Source organism: Heterocephalus glaber, unplaced genomic scaffold (assembly GCF_053883595.1).
Source record: "Heterocephalus glaber isolate CG9 unplaced genomic scaffold, H.glaber_assembly_v1.0 deba00001442, whole genome shotgun sequence".
Lineage (NCBI taxonomy): Eukaryota > Metazoa > Chordata > Mammalia > Rodentia > Bathyergidae > Heterocephalus > Heterocephalus glaber.
Window position 1 is genome coordinate 12,541,460 of NW_028258296.1, and position 20,951 is coordinate 12,562,410.

General features: G+C 42.7%; 1 protein-coding gene across 7 annotated transcripts in view; it reads left to right on the plus strand.

Annotated features, from left to right (window-relative positions):
- St6galnac3 (ST6 N-acetylgalactosaminide alpha-2,6-sialyltransferase 3) overlaps positions 1 to 20,951 on the plus strand; it is a 523,837-nt gene that overhangs the window by 439,476 nt on the left and 63,410 nt on the right. The window lies entirely within an intron of this gene.

Sequence of the window (20,951 nt, forward strand, 5' to 3'; positions counted from 1 at the left end):
GAAATAAGTTACAAAGAGAATATTCTTTTCTCCTTCCCCGCCCCACCCCCCATCATGTAGCACATAGGGCGAAAGATACCAAACTCCTGGGAGTTACCTTCTTGATTAACTATGAAGTAATAAACATAGGAAAGCAGCAACAAGCCATCCAGTTGGGTACTAAATCTCCACCTTTATGGCCTGCGTTTGCCAACTGTCTCCCTCTTTGACAGATAAAGTACATCTGCAAATTTTAAGCTTCTCAGGTGACAGTTAAGATATGTAATTAGATTTCTGGATATACATCTTCCCCCAGAACTTCTGCTTCGGAGGAAAAGCCAATTAATCCAGCTTTACTAAGCTTCAAAAAGAAGAGTAAAAACCTTAAACCTGAAAATGGATGGAAGAACTTTACTAATGATGACACTTTCCATTGGGGGAATGTTCTTTCTTGATAGAGACAGTGTGTTCTGGGATGTAGGCTCTTCCTTCTCTCAAGGCTGGAGCCCGGAGGTTTACTTAGTTAATAAAACCACCTTCTTTAGACATGTACCATGATGTGGGAAAGACAGAAACTAATGTTTGTTAAGTATCCATTGCATGTACTTTTTTAAGTCTTTATACTTACTGCAAGAAAGTTAGCAATCTGAGAAACTGCTAATGAAAAGCTGCTTCAGTGCCCTAAAACAAAAATACCTTCCAATCCTTGGGCTGCTAATGACTGATTTCAGCCTAGAAATATTTCTAATAATCATAATGACTATATGATAAAAGTAATTAACATTCCCTGGGCAGATACCATATGCAAGCAGTCACTGAACATTTAGTACTTGTCTAATACTCAAGCAAAACATACAGGATAGGTTTTAGGTTCTATTTTATAGCTTGAAACTGAGGTTCACAAAAATTTAGTAATTTTCCCAAGCAAACTTAAATGTCTCTTTTGGCAGATTAAATCCTTTCTCTTCTGTAAAGTGGAAAGACTAGTTCATTATTGTCAGTTATAAAATAGCCTAGATGCTCTTAAAAGTAAGAGCTTTCTTGAATAATATAAGAAGACAGTTTAGGAAGACACTGGAAATGTCAGCCTATTAGAGTAAATATGAATTTTAATGTAACAGGAACCAAAAAATCAAATGAAATGAAGTTACTATAGATATTCAAGATTATGACCTAATCAGTCAGATAAAACAAATACACAAGCAGTTACTTGATTAAAAGACAAAATATCAACAAATGCAAAACAGGCAAATACTAGGAATTGAATTATAATTTCTCTAGACTTCATTAATATCAGTGATAGAATGATAAGGTTGAGGTTAACAACTCCTTCAGGTAAGGGGCTCTTCTTGCTATAAAACCTAAATTGGTGATTCCAAAGAGTGAGTATGGGCAAATCAATGAGAGGAACAGAGCAAGTGCTCAATGATAAAAACCAGTGAGGTTGATCATGAAACATTGCCTGAGGATGAGATTCCTGAAGTCCAAGTTTAAAATCCACACCCATAGGAAGCAATATGCTACTGGATAAATTTGAATATAAAGTGCAGTGAACCTCTAGATTTATGTGTAAGAAAAATCACCCGTTTAACAAATGACGTCAGGACAACTGCATCTGCACATGTAAAAACAATGAAGTTGGAGCTCTACCTCACACAAATGACAAAAATAAACAAAGTGAACCTTAGACTTACCTGTAGGAACTAAAACTATATTTTCCTAGAAGAAAATATAGGAGTAAATTTTCATGATCGGAGTTAGGCAAGCATTTCTCACATCTGACGTCAGAAGTGTAAGCAACAACAGGAAAAAGAAAAATTAGATGTGACCATTAATCTTGACAGGTCAGCCTCACTGGATGAAGAAACACATAACAGATTGGCAAAGCGCTCTCCTGTGTGTGTCTAGGTAGATCATGGAGGCGCGATCTTGAATACTATTCATGGTTCCTCACTTGTTCCTCACTGGGGTGCATCCCCCACTCTGCTTCCTCGCCCCTGTAAACAGGCATCTTTGCCCTGCCTCGCCCTTCCACCATGGTGTCTCTGCTTTGCAGCCAGCTGAATAGAGGCTAAAACTGTGAGCAAATTAAACTTCTCTGCGTTTAAGTTGGGGTGTTAGGCATTGTGTCTCATTGACAAGAAAGTTAGTACATGAGATAAGACGCTGCTGAAATTAAAAACTTTTGTGCTTCAAAAGACACCACGAACAAAGTAAAAAGACAACTTGAAATGGAAATATTTTCAAATTATACATCAGATTAGGGACTTGTATCTGGAATATGTAAAAAGTAGTTACAACATAGTTTTTAAAATGTCCCAAGGATTAGACTAGACATTTCTACAAAGTTGATATACATATAGTCGGTACACACATGAAAAGATGCTCAACTTCAATACATATCTGGAAAATGCAAATTAAAGTATAATGAGAAACCTCTCGGCTCCCACCAGATGATAGCTAGGAGCAAGTACTGACAAGAATGGAGAAACTGAGTCATCATACCCTGCTGGTGGGGATACAAAATGGTCCAGCTGCTTTTAAAAACCACTCTGGCCATTCTTCAAAAGGTTAATCACAGAGCTCACATCTGATCCAGTAATTCTACTTCAAGAAAAATGAAAATATATGCGTATGCAAGATATGTATGTGACTATTCAAAGCAGCATTATTCTTTTTTTTTCTTAGATTCTTTTATTGGTACATTTTAGGTATACAATACATTTACATTTATCATTGGGTGCTTGTACCCATACATGACATATCTTGGTTCTTATTTTTTCCCCATTACCTGTGCTCCCTTCACCCCCTCCACCCTCCCCTACTTACAAAGACTTTGTTTCCATTTTTTCCTTTTCTCATAATTTTTCCTTTCCCTTCTATCCTTTCCCCTACCCCTCCCACTTCCCCTTCCCCTTTGCCCCTTTTCTTCCTGTTTCACATTATCAATTATTCATTTTAATCATCATTTACACTTTCAGTTTCTCACACCAGAGAAACTATTCAGTATTTACACATGTGGGTCCTATTTATTTCACTTAAGAGTATGGCCTCAATATGCATCCACTTAGCTATAAATGTCTCTAGTCTCTTGTTCTTTATGGCTGGGTAGTACTCCATTTTATTAAAAAACCCACATTTTCTTTATCCAATCTCTAGCTGATGGGCACCTGGGCTGTTTCGAAGCTTTTGGTATTACAAACTGCAGCTATAAACATGGGTGTGTACATATCACTGTGGTATGATTCTTTTAATTCTTTGGGGAAGGTATCCAGCAGGGGAATAGCTGGGTCAAATGGGACCTCCAGCCCTAGTTCTTTGAGGTATCTCCATATGGACTTCCACAGTGGTTGCACCAGTCTGCACTCCCACCAACAATGGAGAAGGGTTCCTTTCTCTCCATAGCCCCACTAGCATTTGTTACTGGTTGATTTCATGATAGCAGCCATTCTTTCTGGAGTGAGGTGGAATCTCAGTGTTATTTTCATCTGCATCTCTCGAATGACCAGTGATGTTGAACATTTTTTCATATGTTTATTTGCTGAAAAGCAGCATTATTCTTAATAGCCATAGTATAAACAACCTATCAACTATTAAATAGATTTTTCAAATGTAGTATATTCACACAATACAGTATGATCTGGCAGTAAAAATACCAGTACATGCTAAAAAGACAGATAAATCTTGAAAACATTATGCTAAGAGAAGAAAGCTAGACATAAGAGACCGCATATTGTGATTTATAGGAAATGTACAGAATAGGCAAATCTGTAGAGACTGTAGGTTAATTCTTTTCTGCAATTAAGGTCAGGGAGCAGAAACAAGAGTAAAAAGTGACCACAAATAGGTACAAGGTTTCTCTTTGGGGTGGTGAGAAAAGTCTCCAGAATTAAATTGTGGTGATGTATACACAGGGCAGTAAAAATTCTAGAATCCAGGCCGGGGATTTATCTCAGTGGGGCCGCCACCTGCCTCACAAGTGCAAGGTCTGGAGTTTGTTCCCTGGTACCAAAAAAACAAAAAAAAATTCTAGAATCCACTGAACCTACTTTAAATGGATGACTTATGTGAGTTATATCACAGTTACACTGCTAATAAGGCAGAAAAGAGAAAGATCACTAAGAATCACAGTGGAGGACAGGAAATAAGGAGACTGAGATCACAGATACGGACATAAGCAAAGGAAGTGTTGATACATCCAGAGAAATGATAAACAGGGCTCGAATTAGCACAGTGGTTTGGGGAATGATACAGTAGAAACAGTATGCCAGTAACTAGACAGGCCATCCCAGCGTCATCAGCGTCTTCTCTGTTGGGTAGCAAGCACCACTTTCCTATGACGAACACCCAGAGCCGGTGTCTGTCTGGCACCTCCTGAGTCGACCTGCATAGCTGAGGAATCATTTCAAATGCTTTCGTTATTTGAGGCACCATTCATTTCTCTGCAGCATCCACCCATTGTTGCTAATTTTGCCTCATCAAAAGGTTATTATATAACATTTGAAAAATTTTATTTGTGTATTTAATAAGCAAGAAAGGTGCGCTGCAGATATAGAATATATAAATGTCTGCCCAATAAAAGTCAAAGAGACTAATTCTCAGCTTAGCCTTCTTTGTTTGAAAATCTAAACTGTGATTCAGATGAAAGAATCAGCCTGATGTGGTTTTGGAACAGCTCTCTCACTTTAAATACATTTGAGCTGCGCACAAAAGCATCTCGCCCTGGCACAGTGTGGGGTGCTGACGGGTGGCATCTTTCTGGAATACCGTGAAGAAACTATTGATGGTCGGGACATTCAGCTTGATCAAGATGTGACCATTCCGGGCAACCTAACAATATTTTACATTACATAGACAGATTCCATTAAATATTTAACTAACATCACCAAAGAAGAATAATATAACCAGCAATGTAGCTGTATCAAAATGGGAAACCAATCAGTTTTCCATCTTGTTTGGCAGCATCTCCCTAACGAGGCAAGCAGGAGACCTAGGAAAAGACAGGAAGGAATGTTAGGCCTTGCTCCAAAGGTGCAATTAAAGCCTTGGAACACCAGCTTTGAAGCCTGAGTCACTTCCTGTGTACCAACATGGCCGGACCTGGAGAGCCAGGTGCTTGCTGCCTCTTTGATCTGGAGGTATCTGGAGAAGTCATGTGGATTTGCTTGTTTCTGGCACTTTCTTTAAAAATGTTGCTCTTTCCACCCATATAATTCCTTCGTTATTCCCCAGAGGAAAATAACATTGGATTTTCAGGTCTCAGCAACACCCTCATGGTGAAGTCAGGCATATTTAGAAACCAATTTAACTTTTATGCCCCAAAGCAGTAAAGTAATAACAACAATAACAATAATAACAATAGTTTACATTTATTTAGCATGGTATAGTTACAAAGTACTTCACATATGTTGTCTTATTTAATTTACCCAGTGGAGAAAACTGTACTGTTTAGCTGTTCGATATATGTTTTGTTTGATTTTATTAGGAAAAAATAAGAAGCAAAAAATTTTTCTCCATAGAAGAATAAAGTAAAGCCCCTAGAATGGTTATTAGCACAGCTGCTAAGAAAATGCTCAGCAAATATCTTTTCTCCTTTCTACCCCTATAAAGATTCTTTGGCTCACAGACAGTAAATGTTCCTAATGATAACTTTAGCATTAGGAGACAGTTGTTATTTCCCCATTATGTAACCCAAGTCCAGGAAGGAGGAAAGGATGCCAGGGAGTAGATAAGAGGTACAGGACCGCGCGCAGGATGACCTAGATCACACTGTCTTTCTATGACAAACATACCCAGGAGGCTGTAGGCTATACTCTTCTGACCTGCGAGTTTGCTACTGGTTACACCGAAGATTTAACCTTGCTGCACTGGTTCTTGTAGAAAACAGGATAACCCATGGGGATGAAGTAAGCACCAGAGACTTAATATGAAGAGAAATTTTCATGAAACCCTGTGGAAGGAAAAAAGATGACAGAAGACAAGAAATGGAATCTCCAAGTCTCCAATAAATCGCCAGTCGTCTTGAGTTGTTTCTTACCCTGAATATTTACTTTCGTGTCTGATTTGTAACTTAATCTTCCTAATGACCATCCCTGCCCTAATCGTGTAAGCTTTAGGCCCCACACAACCGGACCCACTCCTACAGAGTACTTACTTCAAAAGACACCATGGCAATGACTTCAACCTTCCCCATGAGACCAGATTTGGGATTAAGGCCCAAACCTATGGATCCATGGCTGGTGTCAAAATAGTAAGATCAAACAATAACGAACCACACTCAGACAGGCAAAGTCAAAGCAGTATCTTCATTTCTCTGAATCTGGCCCAGTTTTCATGAGCATCCACCTTCCTCTTGGGTGACAGAGAAACTTCACTGTGCTAGTCCTATTTCTATTTAAAATACTGCCCTGCAAGAAAATTCTTGACCTTTTCAGAGTTCTTCTCACCCTTTTTGTTCGCAAAGGTGGTGTCTTGTGTGTGGAAGGAGTAAGTTCGGGCCTGGTGTCCAGGAAGGGAGGCCCCTCTGATCTGTGCTATTTTCTGGGACCCTAATGGGTAAGCTTTAGGGAGTGGTTATGCTGGGAAGAGTTGAGGAGATGCCCCCTCAGAGCTTTCCAAACAGGCTCCCTCCTGCTGCTGGCCTCTGTTGGCCTCTAGGATGTGGGAAGAAGCTTCTGGATACCTTCCATTCCACATTGGAGTGGAATGTTACGGAGAGCTCATCTCAGGCCTTTTCACTTTGATGGAGCTACCACTGTGGTCTCCGCCCTACAGCAGCACAAGGGTTCTCTGTTCCTCACCTTACCCACCCACCATCCCTCACGCCTGGCAACATGAAGATAGGTCTTCTCTAGACCCACTCTCTGCTTGCTTATCCCCACAGAATTCCTAGAGGAAGAAGAGGCTTTTTCATTTTTATCTTCCTCTCTTGATCGGCCCTCCTGTAAGTCATGTCCTTCTTCCTGGGACATTTAGCCTCACACCTCAGCTGAAATGACAGCAAAGCTATCCCCTCTACATTCTAGAAAAAAGTATAAATATGCCTGATTCATGTTTCAGGCCTGGTTCTTAGTGTTTTTCTTAGACAGCTTTCTGTCACTATGAAATAAAGCAGCACTAATCAATTATAAGGAAATACAGATTTATTTTGGTTCATAGTTTCAGTCCATGGACACCTGGTCTTGTTGCACTGGGCTGGTAATGACACAGTAGACCAGGGCAGGAGTGCATGGTGGAGGGGGCCTGTATACCTCATGGTGGCCAGGAAGCAGAGAGAGAGGAGGAGGAAGGAATGGAATCTCAGTATCCCTCACAATTGTTCCCATATACTTTCGATTTCTTATGTAAGAGAAATCATGCAATATTTAAACTTGTGTGTCTGATTTAATTCATTTAACACTATGGATTTAAGGTGCATCCATTTTCCTACATTGACTCAAATCTATCCTTCTTTATAGCAGAGTAGTACTCTGTGGTGTGTAAATACCACATTTTCTTTATCCATTTATCTGTTGATAGGCCCACAGGGTACTTCCAAGATTTAGCTCCTATGAGTTATGTGCTATAAACATGAGTATGCATGTATGGCTACAATATGATTTTTTAACCCTTTGGTAAGATACATAGAAGGAGAATAGCTAGGTCTAACAGAATTTATATTTTAAATTTTTTTGTAAAATCTCCATACTGATTTCCATAGTGGTTGTACTAGCTTACATTCCCACCAACCATGCGGAAGGCTTCCTTTTCCCTACAGTCTCGCCAGCATTTGTTATTATTTGATTTCTTGATGATGGTCATTCTTTCTGGAGTAAGATAGAATCTGTCTTGTTTTAATTTGCATTTCTGTAATGGCCAGTGATGCTGAGTATGTCTTCGTGTATTTGTTGGCCATTCATACTTATTCTTCTGAGACATGTCTGTTCACTTCAATTGCCCACTTTTTGATTGGATCTTTTATTCAGGGTGTCTATAATCTGAAGTATCACTTCAGGGGTTTCCTATGAGACTCAACAAGAGCTCAAACTCTTTGCAGTGGCTCTCAGATCCCATGCGTATCTACTGGCTGTCCTGGGTGCACTGGCCTCCTTCCCGATCCCTCATACCTCCTGCGTGCTCCTGACTCAGGAGTGATTCTGCCCGGAGCCTCTGTGTCTCACTGTCTCATGTCCTTCAACACCCTGCTCAAATGTCACCTACACAGAAAGGCCATGTTGGACCACCCAAAACAAAAAGGCCATGTTGGACCACTTGCCTCCCTCATCACCTTCTCTCATACCTACCCTGTTATATTCATATTCCTAGCACTTACGCTGTCCGAATGCCTTTTCTGTCTCTCTTTATTGGAAAGTGTATTACACGGGAAAGGTCTACTTTATGTATTATGTATGATGAATGTCTAGCACCTAGAATAAAACCTGGCACAAAGTAGACCCCTTATGACAATGGCCAAGTCATCCCAATTCTCCCAGGAATTCCTCAGTTTTAGCATGGAAAATTCCACATCCTAGCAACCCACTCTGTCTCAAGGAATCCTAGACAGTTGACCACACTGCCCTCAAAAAATAAGTACTGAATGAATGAAGGGAAATTCTGGGGTGGGGGTAGCTAGGACAAAAAAGAGAGAAGGAGAGAAAAGACATTAATATTTTGCCATTGTATATAAGGAAAGCAAAAGGGATATGTTTGAACCCTTTTCCAGAGATTTTGGGTCAAATTAAATATGCCACTGAAAAGCATGATACTCTCTTATTTCTGATTTGATGTTTCATAGCACCATAATACATCCAATTGAAATTTCAACACCAGGTTGAATGTACCATCAAAGCTAGTGTATGCTCTAAAATTATGCATATTCATGAGATCAATCACGCCCTTTGCCAGTCTGATATGACTGGCAAAGTAAGGTACCAACAAGAGAATAATAATCAAAGAAACAGGGGAAATATCAATTGTTATTTTCTTATGACATTTTACTAGAAAAATAACCAAAATGAAAGATCGTTTCTAATGATATACTAAAACTAACAAAACAATGTTATAAAATGTCATATTTTTCTTTCCTTTCATACAACAAAACATTTTCAAGGAGCACCACAAGGCAGCCACTCCACCAGATTCAATAATGTCCAAATGTGAAGGTAGTTAATAACACTGCAATTTTAAGGCATTTGAATTTCAAAGATATCCTTTGAGTACCCCAAATCAAGTCAAATTGGTATTTATGGGAAATAGATCTCTCTTGTGGATGTTTCATGTTATAGTTCCCAAGAACCTACTGTGCATTTGAGGCATTTACCTTGACAGTTCTGCAGCCAGTCCAGAGGGAGGTGGAGTTTTGTAGCTAGCGTGGGGGATGTGATAGAGGAGGATCCACCTTCCCAAACTTTGAAGCTTGGAAATGTGAATTTAGCCTAGGACCACAGGCAGTCTAATGAGTGTATATGATGTGTTCAGTAAGCAAATAATCCTGTATCTCTGAGCCTCAGTAGTTCCGTCTGTAGGGTAAAAATAATATTGTTGTACTTTGAGTTTTTATGACAGTGGGGGAAGAAGCACTAGAAATTAAAGAAAGAAAGAAGTACTTTAAACTCCAGGGGAATCCTAGTGCAACTTTTGTATCTCCAGTGCCTGGTGGAGGCTCAGTTCATTCACTGTGGGCATGAGGCGCTCCCTTACCTACCGCATCATTTCAGCTTGGAAGCAAGTATCCCTGCGCCCCATTTGTGAAGTTCGGTCTAGGGGCTTGCCCAGAATCAGACCACAGGTACACAGGAGAGGCCTTCCAACTGCCGTCTGGTATTCTTTCCCGAACACCCACACATCCCTTCTAGTCACTGAGCTGATGTGTGTATGTTAAGCATTCTGCATTGTTTCAGCCCACCAAAGCTTTTACAGAGATGCTCCAAAAGGGTCTGTGGCCAAGCTCGCTTCTGCATAGGTTGCATGCTTTCTTCCTGACACTCTCTTTGCAGAAATCTCTCTCTCAGCATGCAAGCTATCTACACACCCCGTGCGGTCACATTGTAATTTGGAATCTCTACAGGAGTCCGACTACATTGAACCAACGCCTGGATTAACACCCACTCCAACACACACCGCCATTCCCCATGTGCACTGGCAGCAGTAGAAGACTGAGCTTCTCCGCCATGGCGAGGAGGCGGTGGGAAGGCTCTGTGGAACCGCGGACACACAGTACGTTACCTAGCGTGCAGGTGCATTAACGAGCTGCTGCCTCAAATCCCAGTTTGGCCGGCGCCTCACGGCCCACGCATCATGGTCCAGTCCTCTCGGCTTAGGTGGAAAGGCTGGTCCTATTCATGCCTGCCCTAAACATTTCCTCGAGCCCATTACAAAAGATTCATTTTCCAAATGGATTTTGCTAATTTAATTTATTTTCTTCCTTTTGTAGCTAAAATCTTAGAGGAAAATTGAAAAGAATAAATGGGGTTAAAGGGCCCCAGGACATACAGAACAATCCTTAAGGACTACTGCTTGTCAGAGGGTCTGATAGGCGTTTTGTAGGGTAGAATAACTGCTTTCCCAGCAGTTGATAAACCATTCTCTAGGGAAATGAGTGAAGGGCCAGAGATGGCTGTCTCTGCGGCCTAAGCATACATTTGTTTGAAGTGACGGCAGCTAAAACAAAACAAAACTAAAAACCCTGCTGGTTTCTCTACTTTCAAGTTACATTTTCTTTCCAAGACATACTGTTTTTTGTATTGGTTCAAAACAAGTTCGGTAAATGCGAGGAGGAGGGGGCGGGGGGAAGAGGAGGAGATGGAGATGATGATATTCTGGCCTGAAATTGGATTTGGGATTGGCAGAAATGAATTAATAGAAACATGGCAGGTCACTTATTTCACGAAGCGCGAGGACTGCCAGATGAACTTTGTGGGAGCCACCGCAGTAACTGAGGAATTTTCTGTTTGTCCTGCTGCAAAATTAGCCCAGGCAAATCAAAACAAAACTCCTAGGTGAACCGAAATGACACATTAAAAATAAAGTCACGTGAATGCCGCTTGCAAATGCAACTTTATTAGCAAGTCATATCTCGAAGGAGTGCTGTTTGGAATTGAAAAAATCTGATTGCTTGAAAAAACCACACACACGTCCTCCCAAATAAGTCCCCTCCTGTTAGGTACACAATTAAGACAACCCAGGACACCACTTAAGGGGCTTCCTCCAACTTCCTTTTGGACTGGGTACGTTTTACTTATGGGTGCCAATTAGGTAATGACTTTGAATATCATATTTCTCACTAGAAACAACTCTGGTAATTGGATGCTACAGGGTCTACAGTTTAGTACAAAGTCATTTTATCATTTGTGCTGTTAGCATCAAAGACTATTTTTAAAGTCACAAAAATCCTATGTTTGAGGGGGTCATAAAATTAAGAAAATTGGTGTTTAACGTTTACTTTTCTCTGAGAATCAAGTGATTCAGCATCTCATCCCTGTCAAGGCAGTCTAAATCAAGGATTATTTTCCACCTGAGACTATGTGTGAACTCCATCCATTTTCGGTAATAAAGCAGGAAAGCTAAGGAAGGGCCAGGCCATGCCCTAAAATATAGAAATAATAGTTTAATTTAGAGACTAAATCCAGCCATTTATGAAGAATGTACACTCATCTTGGTTGAGCTAATAATGTTCATTTAAATCAGTGAGAAATTTAAACCTCTTTGGAATATCTTTACAAAATATATGCCTTCATGGAATATCATTTTTAAAATATATCTAGTAATGAGAAGTTCTTCACCAAGGCTTTAGGTCTTCTGGCCTCAAACCAAGAGGCCTTATTTTACTTCCATCTCCCATATTTTCTGTTCTTTATCTTCAGTTACTTCTGTGCACTATTGATTTTTCCTCATGGGGCATGTCCAGTTGTTTAATCACATCCATCTCTTCTTATATTTTATTTTCCCCATGTTGTAATCCTGCTCTGTGTACTATGATAAAACTTGTCCATACTTCAGAGCACCTTATTTAAAAGTGTATTTAAAATGCTTTTCTCCCTACATATTCTTTCATTCCAACCCATGCAACTGATTTTTCACATACCACACCAATAAACTTACCAATGACATCTTGTGTTGCCAAAGTACATGAAGTTTTTATTTTGTACTACATGTTTGTAGTACGTAGTATTTATTTAATTCCTTGTGGGGAATTGGTATATGTATACAATATATCTTAATTCCTTTTTTTTCACCTCCTTCCCTTCTTTCCTCTCCCCCTCTGTAGATCCCTCTTCCTTTCTTCAGACATATGTGCAGTTCACAATGTTGACATTCTGTGTGGGGAGCTGGTGCATGTATATAATACACCTTAATTTCTTTTTTAATCTCCTTTCCCTCCCCTGCTTCCATGCCCCTCTATTTCATGATTCCTTTCCCCTTGGAAAAAGATCGCTCTGCTTCCAATTATCTTTTATTTCACTTCTTTACTTGTCTTCTGAGGGCATTTGACACATCTACCTTTATCAAAATGTTCTCATTTCTGTCTTGGGCAACAGCACTCTATTGTTCAGCATCTCCTTTTATCTTCATTTTCTTGATCCAGAAATACTGTACTCCCTAGGGCTTTTCCTTGCTTTTTTCCCCCTTTCCATTGTTTTTTTTTAATTCATTAAGTTTATCAGTACATTTTAGGTATACAATATAATGACATTCATCATTGGGAATTTGTACCTGTACATGATGTATCTTGGTTCTTATTTTTCCCCATTCCCTTGCCCTCCCTTCCACCCCTTTTCCCTTTCCATTCTACACCTAGTCCTTGCGTGACCTCAGCCAGACCATGGCTTCACGTACTACTTACATGTTCATACTCTCAGCCTTCAACTGCTGAGATCCTGTCCCAGGCACTGGTGATCCCCCAGATGTCTCTACTTCCACATTCTGTAGTCAACTGTACCTCAAACTGTCCAGAACCGAACACCTGCTCTCCTCTGCCCAAACAACTTGACTTATTCTCCTAACCTAGGTGATGGCAGGGGCTCCTATCCTGGCTGAATTCAGAATCTTAATTATCCAAATTTCTTTGAACTTATTTTCTGTATCCAGTTTTACACCAAATCTTACCTACTCTGCCTCACCTCGTGCACTTGCCATTCCTACTACCTTTTGTCATTGCTCCACCAAATTCTGAAACACTGTTCCTGCTTCCGGTACAGCCTCCTCCAAATTGCAAACCCAAGAAATGGTGCCCCACTATTCCTAGCCTTAGTGTAGCATATGGGACTTTTTATTTATTTACTTGGGGAGGGGGATGAATGGGCAGCCTCCCCTGGGGAGTGCAGCCTGCTTCTTGAAAACAGAGGATACATTTACAAACTGAGTACACAAAGCACGTAACTGCGCCTTCACCATCCATCCCATGGGATGAACCCAGCGAAGGCCCAAGACTCCACACTCTCTTGTCCTACTCTCTGAACCATGCCTGTCCTGGGCAAGAGAGGAAAGAAATCCCCAGGGCTTCAGGACCCTAGAGATATTTGGGAAAGTGTCAGGAAATTCTGAGGCTGTGGGGCTTGGCCTTTTCAGTCCCTCCTGACCAGAGCAGTGAGGATGGAGGTGCAGAAGGTAGTCGGCTTGGCACAGAGTGGTTTCTTTGGTTTGGTACCCAGAGGTGGTGGCTCATACAGAAAGAGGAGAGTGTGGCCCCAGAATGCCCACTGGGAACAGCCGAGCGGAGATCAAACTCCCCCAGCTGGCAGGGCCCTAGGCAAGGCGAAGGCTCGGCCCTGGCCCCTTCTTCCCCACTGAAAGCAGCTATGGAGGGACAGGCCTTGGGCTTCAGCCTGGTTGGTGGTGCTGGCGGGAGATACCATGACGGCCACTGGTACCGTCTGGCTGAGAACTGAGAAAGGAAGCCGAGCAGCCCAGGACCCTCCTTCCTTTCCACCCCACCCCGTTTCCACTTCCTTTTGGAAGACTGTGGGTGTGCAATCGGGGAGACCATTGCTCCCCTCTGTCTGCCGTTCCCAGGCCAGACACCAGATGGCGCCTTCATGAAGCTGCAGAGAAGGGCACGGCGGCTCCTGCAGGTGGGAGCCAATGGGTGGTACAGGGGATGGCGCTAGAGCTGACAGTGGGGTCGAAAGGGGAACCTCTGCCTTGGCCCGGGTGCCCCATTCCCCAGGTAGCAGCAGTGGGGCTCTCTTTAACCCCCTCAGCTGGGGAGGAGGCACCGGGCAGATGAAATGGGCTTCCAGGAGGAGAAGGAGGCAAAGCTGAACTCTGCAAAACACTGAGAGTGGTGACCAGGAGAGTCCCAGGAGAGTCCCAGTCAGCTCAGCCGGGCTCAGGCCCAGGCCATGGCACTGCCTCCGGGGGACCCGGCACGTCCTGTGGCTAGGAGGGCTCTCTGGCAGCCCCACGAAGGGAGACAGACCTTGGCTGGGAGATGGGGGCTGCTTAGATCTAGCAGGAGCTCCGGTGCAGTCAAGGCACCGGAGCCCTGCAGTCTAGCTGAGGCCAGAGCTGGACCCTGAGGCCGCTGGAGCCTAACCTTGAGGATTAGGATGGCACAGAAGGCGGGAGCTAGGGAGGGAGATGAAGGAAGAGCGCCTGAATGACGGCTCCAAAGGGTCCTGGGCCACAGGATGCCCTCCACCCAGCACCGGGAGCCCCCTGGGTCTGAGGAAGAGCCAAAAGACGAGGGAGGCGGGGAAGGCGCGCTGCTGACAGCACAGGTCGAGCTCGCGCGGCTCAGGCTCCTGCAGGCGGTGGGGCTGGAGCTTGTGGAGCGGCTGGAAGCAGAGACGGGGCAGACCCCGTGCGGTGCGGTGCGGTGCGGGGCAGCGCGAGGAGGCTCAAGCGCTCCCGGAGGTTCCGGGAGATGGAGCCGAGCAGATCCTTCGTAGGTGAAGAGGCTGCCGCGCTCATCACCCGTGGGTGCCTCAAGGCCGCAGTGCAGACATTCGGGCTCCGGGGTCCACGGTCAGCAGGCGGCCAGTGACGTCCCTGGCCAGGTTGGACACGAAGCCGGGGCCAACACTGGCCTCGGCTCCAAAGCAGGGGCTTCGCTCTGGCGATGAGAAAACTGCATCCAGCACTCAGCCCCTGCCTCCGTGGTCCCCTGCTCCCAGCTCTACAGCATCGCAGAGCGGCCTTCGTTTTCACAGTATGCCGTACCCTTTCTTAGCCACTCTGTGCCATCTCTTTGCTGTAGGGCAGCATCCAGCGAGACCCCATCCAAACCCCACCTTCATCCCTCTTCACCTTATTCTCAGGTGTGTCCTCAGCTCTGCTGAGGAATCTGGCTGAGCCCCTCTGCGGTTCACACACCCGTCTCTGAGCACTTGCTGGGCCTTACTGTGCCCCTTCATGATAGCGTTCTGTTTGCCTTCATAGTCCTTGAACGTGTGGTGATACCTGGCTCCTTAGATGCTGTGCATGTTTTTAGGACAAATTAATGAAAGAACAAATCAATGAACTATACCTCTCTTGTACTCTTGAACCAAAAAAATATTGGCACTTCTGTATCTATCTACTTTCAAAAGGAATGATATTCACATTTATAAAGGCCAATAATTCGGGCACCAGTCGAAGAACTTTCACAGCCATGATTTCATCACTGGTTGTAGAAACTGGATCCTCTTTCTTTTAGAAATCAAGGTTTTGTTAGAGAACTGTGTTGAATTCATCACCTCCATTAACCTTTATTTTAAACCTTCAGGGCACTAGAAGTATTTACTGTCCTTTAAAAGCAAACATTTCTTTTTCCTAGATAACAATAATAGCAGGATAGTCCAGGTTATAAATAGGAAAGAAAGGTCCTTATGTCTGAGCCAGTTGGTGCACTTTATTTACCATATATAAAAGTGACTGAATTTGTATCACCCTGCTAGGTATGTGTTAATTCAAAACTATTATTGGTGCTCACTGTACTTTATTCTACTCAGTTCTGCTGGTTTGAAGTTAACGGTTTATGTAACATCTACACAGGTTCCCTAGTTCTCTATTAAGGAATAGGAGAGAAAGTTCTTACGTTTCTTTGTGCAACTCTCTTAGCAAAAATAATTGCCCTTTTAAGCAAAATACACAAAGAGAAAATCACTTAGTATCTTGTTTTTCTCACATTAGGCATTTTTTTAAAGCAAGTTATATCTTCTTTGTCAGAAAATAGTCAACCTCTTAAATTCAACAAACCTCCAGAATTGTTGCTGTCATTCTCTTTTTTAAATATTTAGTCTGAGCAACTGGTAGAATGATTGCCTGTTACAATTCTTTACAAGAATTCCCTTTTTTTTTTCCTTACCCATCCCAGTAATGTCTCTGCACTTAATTTAGTTTGTAAACGAGATGTTTCCTTAACCACATAACACACTCTTTCCTCTTTCGTAGTGAAAGGAGATAGTTGATTGCAGTGACTGAAATGGTGCTGACACATTAAGTGGTATTAAGTGCTCAATAAATGTTGCATGAAGGAATGAGCTCAAGGCCAGGTAAACAGAAGAATAGGCAAAAAATAACAGTGAAACTGTGATTCGTAGTTTCTTGTTTGCTTCATATCCACCACTTCGTGGTAGTTTCTCCAAGAACAGCTAATTGTCCACGTGACAAGGACTTTATATCCTTATGTCACCAGCTTCGGTTCCCTTCCCCCACCAGTTTTTGGAAGAGTTTTGCCAGATCACCAGATGCGCACTGTTAGCTGCTGAAGAATCTCTTGTCTGTCTCTTTAGCTTCTCCATAAATACACACATTTCTCCATTTGTTTTTAAGGCAATGCTGTATGTGTAATCATGTGTGAATCTTTATTGAACACTTATGGAATGAGCCACCTGTTCTTACAAATTAGCTGAGTTCTCAAGAAGCCCCAAATTAGTGAATTAGTTGATGAAGGAAATTTGTTGCGCAGACAGCAGGCAGCTAAAGAATTCTTCAGCTTGTCAAAAGTATTGTTAGTCTCGAAGCTTGCCAAGGAGACAAGGAGATACCATTTTGAACAGTTCCAGGTAATAACTTAGTACCTTAAACTCACTAGGAGACAGAATGAAATTGCTAGTCTTACCACTTAAAGAGAGGCTTTGGTGATCTCAGTCCACAGCCCAGAGCGTTAACTAAGTGTTGCAGACGTGGTCATCTTTCCTCCATGATGGATGTGGCTACCCTTGAAGCGAGGTGCGGGGGAGTTGTGGGGAAATGGGCTTCATTGTTCATTGGCTGAAGGCAGTGCTGAGCCATGCTCTCAGAAGTCACTGGGCCATGTCTTTGGCTGGGGGCTTGCGAGGTGTTTCCTGATCCCCACAGTCACTTGTTAAGTGTTCACCACGGAGAGCGAGTGGAACTGCCTCCAAGTCCTCCCAGCAGCACCCAGCCACTTGACGAAATGTCAGAGGCCGTCTAAGCCCGACGACAGGTCACTGTGTCACCTGGCTCCTCCTTCCACATAGAAGCCCCATAGCAGCATGCGTCACATTGGACATCAGCAACACATAATGTTCTCTTTTCTGGGGAACAGGCTCTGTGTGTGTGCACATTGCACTATTTTAGGGGCGCAGAAGGGCTCCACAGTGCTTAGCTCCTTTTCTACCCCAGTCTTTGTGTGACGCCGTGACCTATGTCACATTGCTTGTGTTTCCCCCACAGGGAAAAGGAAAAGCATCCGCTTCGCTCCGTCTTCATCCTGATTTGGATAAAGGTTTTGCCAGGGTAGTTTCCTTCCCCTTCCTCCTCTATTATTTTTGTATCATATGGTTCATAAAATTTCATTTTAGAAAATAATGTTTAAAAATGCATCAGCACAAAGGAAAATTAACCGCTTTCATCTCCTAGCACCACTGTTAGTGTAACCTTTGGTGTCACGCCTCTGGGAAGTTATGAGTACTTATTCTGGCCAAGTTCTTGGAGCCTTTGAAGCAGTTGTGAGAAGGAGTAGGTGGGTAACAGGGCCAGCAGAGAAAAATCTGTGGAAAATGTTTTCTCTAGATAGGTAGGTAGGTAGGTAGATACCGCTATCTTTTTCACAAAACTATAGGTAAGAAAATGTTCTTAATTCAATAAATATTCATTGAACACCTGCTATATGCTAAGCACTATTTAGATACTAGAAATACTGTAATGAATGATGCAAAAATGCCTTGGTGGAGGATGTGATCTATAGAAAGCTAAAGGGAGAGGGGAGAAATATGAAACTTGACAATTTGATAAAATTTTTGTAGCCACATTGTTTTAGATAAGCACTTACAGGACCTGATAGCTAGCACAGTTTTGATCTGAGCTATTTGTATAAAATAGTAAATTATGTAAAAATGACACAAACATATTATCTTATTTCTAGATGATATTTTATAGCTTTTTGGCAATTATTTAAGATTACACATAGCATTCATCATCAACTAGATGCACTCTATTAAGGTCATATAATCTTAGGGATGAACTTATAGGATTGGGCCTCCCCATTCCTAGTTCCTGATATTCCTCCATCCCATAGCAGAATTCTCTCCCTCACATATTGAACAGTAACAGTGTCTTTTTGAAATCTCTAGCACGGAAGGCTGTCTACTTCCTGAGTCAGCCTGTTCTACCAGCCAGTTGCTCCAGTTTTAAAATGATCATCTCTATATTAATCTGAAATCCTTGAGCTAATAGTTTCTTCTACTGAAAATAATGTATAAATCTCTGGGAACCATCTCAGGCAATGGAGTTGAATACACATATTTCTTTCTCAAGCTTCAGAGTTCAAATAGCCAAGAAGAGCTTTGAATGGGTCTAAGGTACTAACTTCTTCCATAAAACTGATGAAGAAGTAATAGGTTGTTTCCAAGAGTACCCATGGCACACGGAAGGACTGGTCATGCGGTGGTCTGGCTTTGGCATCTGTCACTGCTTGCAGCAAGGTTGATTCACTCATTTGGCTGGTTGAGAAGGTAGCCCCTTCCTCCCTCACTGCTCTGCGTGTGGTGCTAATTTAGTCAAGGAAGTTGACCTTGAAGCTCTGTCTGGACTCTTCCCTCAGTCAAGGGTATCTGCAGAGCTGAGTCATTTGGAAAAACTCCGAATATTGGATTGCAGTGTAAAGCAGCCAAAACACATGCCTTTTTTTAAACTCAGAAGAGACTAATATGCAGAGCATGCTATCGTGGAGAAGCCAATGATGACATATCTTGATTTGAACCGAGGCAAAAGACAAGTAAGGCCCCAACCTCTGAAAGGGCTCATGGAGAGAGTCTAGTTAGAGGAAAGCACACGGTTATGAAAGACATTTCTAAAACGCTCTCACAGGGACAAGTCAGAGTCATCTAGAAGGAGAAGGGGAAGGGGATTCCAGACAGCACAGGCAAAGCCTTGTACCTCATCTGAAGACAGAGAGCTACTGAAGGGTTTGCAGGGAGGGAATAACAGCAGATCTGTACTTCAGAGCAATCACTTAGACTAGAGTGTGTAAAGCAAAGGGAGCAAGAGTAAAGGCAGGAAGGCGTGCAGCTAAGCACGAATTCCTGTTTATTTTCTATAATCCAAAAGAGATCATAGATGCATAAAGAAGTAGAGGGTGGATGGCTTAGAATGGACGAGGTGTTGAGGAAGAAGAATTGATAATAACTAATGTTGAGTGGTAGAGGAATCAAGAGTAACTCTCAGGTTTTGCACATGGAGAGTTGGGGTGTACAGGCTCTCACAAACATAGGAGGTGGTCACACTGTGAGGGAGCAGTATCCTGAAGAAATCTGCGGGAAGAGATGGTGGTCAGTGGTGTGGTCACCAGTGATAGCTTGGTGCCTCGGGGTCTGGAAACTTCTCTTCAGTTACGGCAGCCCAGGCTTGGTGCTGGGCTGGACTGCATAGTACAGACCTGGCATATTTTCTTTGGAACTTCAGCTTTTCTTCATCTAAATAAGAGTTCCTGGTTAAAAGCTGTGTGCCAGATCCCATATGGGGGCTCTGAGATGTAATTTCACTTAAGGGCCCCAAGGCGCAGAGGCTAGCCAAGATTCCGAGAAGATATCAAATAAAAATCTTGGAACCCATGGAAAGCAATTTTCATAATTAGGAGGAGCACAGCAGCCCATATATCATTGTTAGTCTGAGACGGGGAACAGAAGGTTGATGGGGGAGAGGACGGCGTCCTTAAACAGCAAACAGGTGGCCAGTGCAGTCAGGGCCAGCTAGGGAAACCTTAGGCAGCTCTGCACAAAGAATTCCTCTCCTTCTCCCCTAGAGACCACCCACTGTGGAGAGAAATGAATGATTAGTTATTTGGTAGTGAGTATTTCTGACTGCGATAGTACTTTTTTTTCTTACAGAGGCACCAAGAAAGGCCAAGAGATAGAAATCCTTGGCATCGGTTTTAGTAAGGGAACCAAAGAGACTATATCTCTTGAGTAACCAAAAGTTTGGATACCACAGAATGTCCAAAGTAAATTAGGCTTTCATTTGATTTGCTTCCACAAAGTTAATTGTTTACTCCCAGTCCATAATTGATGATCACTTTTCCCCCTGCTGCAGTCTGTCCAGGCATCTTGGCAGGTTAATGCCATAGAAGCCAGACACAAACATGTAAAAACATCCCAAGAATAGCTGAAATACTGGTGTCCTGAGACACAGGCTTGTACATCTTTCAGGTTTCTAAAAGAGACATCAGTTAGACCTCAGTCGATCTTGTAGAGTAGGCTTAGTATTATAAAAGTTGTTTCATATGTTTAGAAGGTACAGGTGACTTGCCAGAAAAAAGTGCCAGAAAGTGAACTCTGGGGATCCTGATTAAACATTTTCACAATACTCATAAGCAACGAGAAGGTTTTCATAACCAAGGAAGTTGATTTGCCTGCATAATATGCTTCTGCAGCTCACAAACACACCCATTACCCGCAGTCCAGAGCACCACTATTGATCCAGTAGGATCTCTTGCCAGGATCGCCCCCTCTGCCCTCCGGTAGATATCAAACTGCTGTCCTCAGTGCTCTGAGCCCTACGTCTTCATCTCTTCGTGGAGCCCCTTCCTGACAGCTGTAGGTACCCTCGGT